Source organism: Oratosquilla oratoria, chromosome 5, assembly GCF_046742065.1.
Source record: "Oratosquilla oratoria isolate Oo_2021 chromosome 5, ASM4674206v1, whole genome shotgun sequence".
NCBI lineage: Eukaryota > Metazoa > Arthropoda > Malacostraca > Stomatopoda > Squillidae > Oratosquilla > Oratosquilla oratoria.
Genome location: NC_134781.1, coordinates 52547090 through 52557089, shown reverse-complemented (window position 1 = coordinate 52557089; position 10000 = coordinate 52547090).

Below are 10000 nucleotides of genomic sequence, written 5' to 3'. Positions count from 1 at the left end.
ATTTATAGTTAACTAAATGTACTAATCCTTATAATTAAACTATTGTCTAGCTTTAATATAACATTCCCCTAAGATCTAAAATATTTTGTAACTAAAGCTACTAATCCTTATGGTTAACTGCATTTATCTTTATAGTAACCTTTTACTACATTTTGATGAATAGCATTGGTTGAGAATTAGCAAGAATGATGTTAGCAAAGTATAAAAAAACGTTCTTGTACCGTTCGTATCTCTCCATACTTTATTTGTTTTGTCGAAATGAATGAAATCACTATGGTTTTGCATCATATTGATGAAACGCTATTGCATTATTTTTTTTAATTGGTGCATCATATTTTTCCGATTGAAAAGAATAGATAAGGGAATAGATAAATGAACAAATAAGTAAATAATAATCAAATAGATGAATAGATACATAAACAAGTAATATAAACAAATAGATGAATTAATAAATAATCACAAACAGAAAATTTAAGAAAAAGTGATGAATAGGTGTGAGGCACCTTGCTTTTATATTTATTTATTTATTTATTTATTTATTTATTTATTTATTTATTTATTTATTTATTTATTTATTTATTTATTTATTTATTTATTTATTTATTTATTTATTTATTTATTTATTTATTTATTTATTTATTTATTTATTTATTTATTTATTTATCTATTTAATCATTTATTTATTCGTTTATTTATTTATTTATTTATATATTTATTCATTTGCTTGTTTATTTATTTATTTATTTATTTACTTATTTATTTATTTATTTGTTTATTTATTTATTTATTAGCCTAAGGTATAGGGTAGACAGAGATTTGGTGGAGAAAAAATCTTGAAATAAAAGACAGGAAGACAAAACAGACGGAGCGACACCCGCTGTGTGGTTTCTTTCGCTCTATTATAGCTAAGCGTAAGTTTACCTTGCTCGTGATTGGGAAGATTTTTTTTGGCGTATAGAAAGTAAAAGAAATAAAGAAAAAAATCTATACTTGTTTGTATAGCATAATACAGGAATTCCTGGTATACTTGTGGAGATATATTGATTTTCCTCTCTAACAGGAAACAAAACAAAGTTGAATGATTGATGTTCTTGTTACAAATTGCAATCATTTCATAGAAATATCAACTATTCTTTTTAATTGTACCTCAGGCTAAAGAACAAATACACATATCTAAGGCCCGGTGTACCTGCAAGAGGTTAAAAAATTAATAATATCATCTGAAGGTGCTGCCGTGAGGGGTTGATACTCGGTCCCTGTACCTGGCCCTAGACCTCTTTCCATATATTGAGAGTTGACAAACGTCGATTGTTCCCCTCATACTAATGTAAGCACGCAAACGCACACACACACACACACACACACACACACACACACACACACACACACACACACACACACACACACACACACACACACACACACACACACACACACACACACACACACACACACACTCGGTGGGACAGTTGGTAGAGCGCTGAACTGGGAAGTAGAAGTGCTCCCAGTACCCAGTTCGAATCCTGCCCAGGGCCGAAATTATTTCGGTATCGCTGTGCCTCGGGTCGTTACTCTGACTCTCGTGGGCGGGGAGTTGGGTGTGTGTGTGTGTGCAAAGTCATAGCATTACCCATAGATCGGACCTACGAGCTCTGAGCTCTCTTCCAGGAGGGAAATAGCTGTCGATCACGAGTCCAACACGTGATCCAAAGACCAAGACCAAGTGAATACACACACACACACACACACACACACACACACACACACACACACACACACACACACGCACCCCCCTTACACACACACGCATACACAGGAGGAAAATGTAGGTGGTTCCAAGATGATCTAGACGGTATATTTACCTGGAGAAAAGGAAACAAGTTTGATTCTAATGCTAGAAAATGCAAAATATTGGACAAAGGGGGAAAAAAAATATGATCATATTATTTAGTGGCAGGAGAAACTTTTACAAAGTTAAAGGTCTGTGAGTGGTAATAAAGTACAACGTGTCACCTGACAGACATATCAGTAAGGTTTAGGTGGGAGACATACCGGATGCTGAAGAACATATGGGTGCATTTTCACTACATGTTTAAAAAGGAAAAAAAAAATCATCATATGGAGCCTCATTTACCCTGGACATGGATATGCAGCAGTGGCATGGTCGTTACACAAAGCGAATGACAAAAACAAGGACAAGGAAATACCATGTACAGTGACTGAAATGATTCCTAATTTTGCAGATAAACTGGACGAGGAGAGAATAGAGGCAATAGAAATGAATATATATATACAGTATTTATATATATATATATATATACATATATATATATGTATATATATACATACACACACACACACACACACACACACACACACACACACACACACACACATGCACACACACACACACACACACACACACACACGCACACACACACACACACACACACACACACACACACACACACACACACACACACACACACACACACATACACACACACACACACACACATATATATATATATATATATATATATATATATATATATATATATATATATATATATATATATATATGAGTGAAATTCGCTAGTAACAGCGACATCAACCCGATGATTTTTATGACAGTCGCATGCAGGATTCGAACCCACTGCTTTCGGCCAAGAGAATAGTAATAGCAGTGATCGCAATGGTTCCAAATTTGGCAGATGAACCGTAGGATGAGAAACTAAAGGTACTTGATCTGATGAAGAAAATATATATCATAGAGGACCTAATCTGCTCTGAACAGGATTACAAAGGATTACAAAGGCGGAGCATGCCAACAGGAGACCTTTTGATCCATATCTAGGTCGGATGCGAAAAAAAAAATCATATTAATAATAAAATAATAAATAAAAACTATGATAATGTAAATAACAAATAAAATACATAAATAAATGCATAGGTATAGTTAAATAATAAACAAACAGGTAAATAGTAAATAATAATAAATTGACATATAACTAATAATAAATAAAAATCAGACAAACAAATGATAACAAAACAAAAACAAATAATATAAGATAAATTATAATCATTACAGCATCTTACTTAGGTATTTATCTAAATGATTCTTAAAGCTTTGAACTGAACTACATTGCACTACCTGTGCAGGAAGTTTATTCCATTCATTATCTACACGGTTGGCAAAGTTGTTTCTACCTACTTCCAAATTGAATCTATTTCCGGACAGTTTGAGACCATTGTTTCTTGTCTGATTCTCATTCAATGTAAAAATTTGGTCACTTTTGATGTTGTCAATTCCCTTTAGAATTTTAAAGACCTGTATCAAGTCACCTCTGAGTCTACGCTTTTTTAGGGAAAACAGATTCATATGTTTTAGTCGATATTCGTATGATTTATTTTTTATATTTGGAATCAGTTTTGTGGCTCGCCGTTGTACTTTTCCAATCTGTCAATGTCTTTAATGAGATTCGGTGACCATACGGAAACAGCATATTCCAAATCTGGACGAACTAACGATTTATATAGCTTGTTAATGAGTGATGGACTTTTGAAATCAAAAGATCGCGCAATCAGTCCTAGAATCTTATTTGCTTTCTCAGAGGCTGAAATACACTGCTTGGATGATTTGAGGTCGTTACTGATAATTACGCCGAGATCTTTTTCACTATCCACTTTTGTTAACGAATTTCCAAATAACTTGTAATCGTACTTACTATTATTTTTACCTATGTGCATTACCTTGCATTTACTTGTGTTAAATTTCATTAGCCACTTTTCAGACCATTGCTGTAATTTATCTAAATCTTCTTGAATATCTAATTGGTTTGTGTGATCATTTGCCACTCCGCACAGTTTTGTATCATCAGCAAATTTGGAAACAGTAGATTTTAGTCCATGGTCTATATCATTTATATATACTATGAATAGAAGTGGCCCAAGAACGGAACCCTGAGGAACTCCACTTGCAACACTTTTCCATCCAGAAGTTTGTCCATTTAAAACAACTCTCTGTTTTCGATCATTCAACCAATTACTAGTCCAGCCTAATAGGCTACCACTTATTCCATGCAAAGCTAATTTAGTAAGTAGTCTTTCGTGTGGGACGGTATCAAAAGCTTTTGCAAAGTCTAGATATACTAAATCTATATTGTTTCTTTTGTCATAATTCGAGATAACTGTGTTGTAGAATTCGAGTAAGTTAGTCACGCAAGAACGTTTCCGTCTGAAACCATGCTGGCTATCATTTATCAAACGGTTACTTTCTAAATGATGTTCGATAGCATCTCTGATGATAGTTTCCATTATTTTTCCTACGATTGAAGTCAAACTTATAGGCCTATAGTTATTTGGTTTCTTTTTGTCACCTTTTTTGAATATGGGAATATGGACCTTGGTGTACTCATGAGGGAACAGCGTTTATGGGTTTATGATAACTGCATGAGTGGGACTGAAAGTAGATGCAACTTGAGAAATAGGGGCAGATTGCAGGTTGAACTCTTACATAAGAGGTAAAGTGTCAGTGTTAGACGCTGATTTCTTTTCGGTGCGCAAAGTGTTCTTTGTGTTGCGTCTAGCTGACTTTGACGTGTGAGCTGCGTTCTTACGTCTGTTGCGTGTGTGATGTGTGTCACTCGGTGTGGGCATGTTAAAGTGGAGTGCTGAGCACGTGTCTGTTTGCTTTGTGTCTGTCTGCTCTAGCTTGGCCACGTATGTTTTGTTGACAGTTTGTGTGCTTGGGGGATTCAAGGCAGGAATGAAATAGTTGGCATATAGGATGCTGTGCTGGGCAGGATATATGACAATGTCTTTCTACTGCATCCAGGTCAAGCCTATAAAGATGTCAGCGGGGAAATCGACATCAGCTATGTAGACCGTAAGTGGGATATGTGGGCATTGAGATTGGAGGAAAATGTCCAACAAGAATCTACCAAGGATAGGGAGGAGTACACCATCGACGTTTGCTAGGTAAATATCAGGGGGCTCCAGCATCGTGACTCTCCTTGTTTTCAAACGGAGGTTGTCAAAGGTGAATGTGAACATTATGTTCACTGGGGAGCCAGTGTCTAAGAATATGGTTAATTTGCTGTTGTGTGTAACCATTACTAACCATCACCTACCACGCACGTGATCCACATGCTTGCAACATAGCACTCACTCCCCTCTTGCTTACCTTGCTTTCCCAGAACAACCACATACACCTAACGCAGCAGAAATCAGACAAACAGGATATCGCCACGAACATGCCAAATGCCACCAGACTAACCCATTAAACCCCCTTTATTATACCTATCCCTATTATATTACCCATAAGCTAACATATATATAACATACCTAACCATACTTATTAATTATACGACTAACCCCTATATACAGAAACTACCACAATACACAGAATAACAAGACTAATACCCTTATTTAAGACAATCCACTAACCCCCTATATTAACCGACAATAATGTAACCAAGGGAGGAGAGCTGGGCAGGTCAAAAGCCTACCAGCAGGAGAGCTGGGCAGGTCAAGAGCCTACCAGCAGGAGAGCTGGGCAGGTCAAAAGCCTACCAGCAGAAGAGCTGGACAGGTCAAGAGCCTGCCAGCAGGAGAGCTGGGCAGGTAAAAAGCCTACCAGAGGAGAGCTGGGCAGGTCAAGAGCCTACCAGCAGGGAGTACTGAGCAGGTCGAGAGCCTGCCAGCCGCAGGTGTGCCCGAGGTCAAGGCCCGGCACTTTACCATATTATGCCCACAAGGCCCATATGTAGTTTCTTATATTTCCAACCAGATTCTCTAGTCATAAATAAATAGAAGAAACTCCGGTTTTGGAGTTTATCTCGCCCGCATTAAGTCCACCTTATGTAGCCTTGAAAACCATGGAAGGTGAGGAATTTCCTGTATTGGTCATGGTAAGTATGGGGAGAGTGTGTGAGCTAAAGTCCTTGTATGGTTGAGATTGTGTGTTGCTCCTGTCTGGTAGTCATGCTGAAGTAGTACGGTGTGCTTTCCTGGTAGGGAGTGTTGTGGTGAAACATGTTTCTGCTGTATTTGCACTTGGAGAAGTAGACAATGTTCAGTGGTGTGGTAGCATGCACCGTGGTAATCGCAGTGACGGGTTGGCTGTGTTGGGTATCTATAGTAGCATCTGTTCGTGGTGTGTCCGGGTTTGTTACAGTAAGTGCAGAAGAAGGATGTTCGTGAGGGTGATCGATGGCGCGAGCGTGTGCGTGAGCGTGACATTTGTCTCGATCTGTTGGTTTGGGAGTGAGATGTGTTGACCTGCGCTACTGTGAGGGTGTGAGTAGGGGCGAGAGGAAGAGATTGGCTGTGGATGGAAGAGAGTGTCTGATCTGTGTCTGAAAAATTTCTAGAGAATTCTGCTAAGGTGGTACCTGGTGTAAAAGCGAATTTACCAGCTGCTTGGAGTGTGTCTGGGTGGAGCTGTGAGAGTAGACGGAAATATGCGAGGAGGGAGACAAGGTGTTCGAGGTCGATCTTACCATCCGTTACCCAGGCAGAGTGGGTGAGGCTTTCCCTAATTTCACTTTTGAAATCACTAGCTATTTTGACCGCTCGTGTTTTTGTTTTGTATGGTCCGGTGTTGTATGTCTTGGCTAGAGCGTAGAGTGGTGAAAGGGAACCGAGTTGGTTGAATTTGGCGAAAGACTGTTGAAATTGTTTGAGAAAGTTGTCGTATGTCTTTGTTTCTTGGAAAATGTCACTGTACGATGTCTCCTGCTGCAGTATCATTGAGGTTAATTCTCGATGTGAGAATAACAATCTTAGTCTTGTCGTCCTTTGTGCCTGTCCGATCTATTTCTGACTGTACGTCAGCCAAAAGCGTGTGGAATGGGATGCTGAAACCGTTGAATTTAGGTAACGTGTTCTCATGTGAAATGAATGTGAGTATGTTTTTCGTGGGTGATACTGGTTGAGGTAGGGTGATGTTTGTATTGCACATCTTGGAACTATAGCGTGTGTAATAGCCGTGTGTCGCGTTGGGTTTCTGGTTTCTGGGCAGCGTTAATGCACTGAGAGCAGTGCTGTCCACCAGAAAAAAAAAAAAAAAAAATGCCACTGCCACCAGAACCAGAAAAAAAAATTGGTTTTGATTTTCGGTGGATCACAATATTTTTTTGTAAGAAGGAGAGATTTGGTAGTGTAGTCGTTCCTTGAAGCGAAGTTCAGTAGGACAGTGAGCCGGTTGAGAAAAGTGGAGATAGTTTCTTTGCTTTATTGATGCGATTTGTCCAGGCTGTATCCAGTTTTCAAAATTCTTCTGCAGACCTGACGACTGGGTTTTATAAGGAGGAACTCGGATGAGTCACTAACAAGGAATTACGTACAATAGTTAGATTACAAGGAGCCAATTTGGCCTGACTAGAGTTGAGCTAAGGCTCAAGTATATGCTATTAAGTTACATAATTTTAATCCTAAGTTTATATTTATGCAATCTATGTCCAAGTGGACATAGAACCATAGGAGAAAACAAATTATCAATACTGCTGTCTTGTGGTATCAGGCTTCGACCGTTGGAGTCAAAGCGGGTAGCGTGGGCTGGCAGGTAATACGGAGATAATTGCTCTTTGACCCTGCTTGACCTGAGAGATGGGGTCTTGAGCGGGCTCACTACACCAAAACTCTTCATGCGTGCGTGCGTCCGTGTGCATTAGTGCTGGCTGGTAAGAATAGCAGACCGTCGATATACAAATGCGTGTAACAGGAATATGCAACAATGGTATGGTCCCTAAACAAAGTGAATGCTATAAACAAGGCCAAGAGAATAGTAAGAGCAACGGCCACAATGGCTCCCTGTTTTGCAGATAAACCGTAGGAAGAGACTGGAGGCAATAGAGATGAAAAAATATATCACAGAGGATCTAATCCACCCTGGACAAGAATATGCGGCAGTGGTATGGGCCCCACACAAAGTGAATAATATAAACAAGCCCAAGGAAATATCAAGAGCAGTGACAGAGATGGTGAGAGGCATTTGACCGAGAGGTTAGAGGTATTTGACCTGTTCTCGTCCAGAGGACGAAGAGAAAGAGGTGATTTGATTACGTTGTTAAGATCTCAGAAGGGGTTTGGGCAAAACAGACCGAGATCTCCTGGACTGAGATAATGAGTCATCACAAGGCTATTAGAACAAAATAGAAAAGACCGGAAGTCTGAAACACGTGAAGAAATAGTTTAGAAAATAACATACACTGGAAATATTCATGACTATAAAACGAGGTATAATAGCTGGTGAATAAAAGACATGACCCCACGAACATTGTTCCTTCCATGCATATTATAATTAGGTAAATGCAATTAGGTAAATTTGTCTGGGGAGACGAGGAGGGGGGTGGGGTCACCATGCAAGAGGCCATGCTGTAGATGTTTTGTGTCTTTCTGCAGTGGGTACGAGACTTCATCCACAAAGAACTAAAATAAGAGGAAAACAAGGGAGTGGAATTGGTGAGTGTTGGTGCGTACCTTTGACTTTACCTCCTTTATAAGGGAGAAGAAACCCTTGGTATATACAGTAGAATTGAACTAGGTAAACAAACACACACGTACACACTCGCGCACACTCACGCACGCACCCCCCCCCACACGCACACACACATACACGTATTTAGGTGCGTGTGTTCATAAAAACATAATTTTCTTGTTCTGACCCTGCCATGATTTCTTTATTTTCTTACATTCATTAAGAAAATAAATCAATCAATCAAACAATAAAGAAAAATATACTTAATTGTTTTTCAGTACAGGAAAAGTCTTCCCAATTAGTTGTCCCTTCACGCAAGAGCCTTCCGCATTCGCAATGATGTTTTCAAGTTGTTTGAATCTGCGCAAGAAAGCAGTGATTGCTTTCCTTTACAAGGTTCATTACCAGCTTCAGGTAAACTTTAGTTTGTTTTTCAATTGACCGGAGCATTGGGGGGAAAGAAAACATGAACCTGGGTTTATACACTCATGAAAAAATCTTCTATATGTGCAAGGATATATAGGCATATATATATACATATACATGTGTATATATAAGTGTATGTATACATTTGTATATATTTCAATTATCTATTCTCATTCTACCTGATTACTAAACGAAGTTATTTAGATACATCAGAGGAAGAAGCAAGAAGCTTGAAAAAGCCTTACTAGTCATCAATTTCAATGAAAGTTTTATTAGAGACAACTTCCTGACAAAATACATAGATATATGTGTGAATATGCATACATGACGTGTGCGTTTATGTGTGTGTGTATGTGTGTTTGTGTGTGTGTGTGTGTGTGTGTGTGTGTGTGTGTGTGTGTGTGTGTGTGTGTGTGTGTGTGTGTGTGTGTGTGTGTGTGTGTGTGTGTGTGTGTGTGTGTGTGTGCTTGTGTTTGTGTGTGCGTTTGCGTGTGCTTGTGTGTACTTTTGTTTGGTACTACTTCTTTGCGAAATGGCAACCCAATTGAAGGAAACAAATCTTCACCTTATATCTTAGAATCCAAATAATCAGTGAAGCTATTTGTATTTCTAGGAAGTCTTTCGGGCCAAGGTTTTGTCTTTATCTAAGCTTTTCCTAAAAAACACTTTTTTATTGTTTGATATGTGTGTACCAGGATACAGAGAACAGCACCTTTTCCCTGGGCGTAAGACTAGCTAGTACCAGTGATTGATAACGAGTAAGATAAAGAAATAACTAATGGCTTGGTTAATCCAAAATGTTATTGTAACTGGAAAGGAGGAGGAGGAATAGGAAAAAGAGGAGGGGGAAAAAGGAGGACGAGTAATAGGAGGAGGACGAGTAATAGGAGGATGACGAGGAGGAGACGGAGGAGGAAGAATAGGAAAAGGACGAGGAGAAAACGGAGGAAAAGGAGGGGAATTTAAAAGATGAAGAAAAGTAGGAAAAGTGGAATTGAAGGAATAACAAAATGGAAGAGGAAGATAAAGAGAGAAGTAAAAGGAAGAAGAAGAATAGAAAAAGCGGAGGGAAAGGAAGAGGAAGACAAGGGA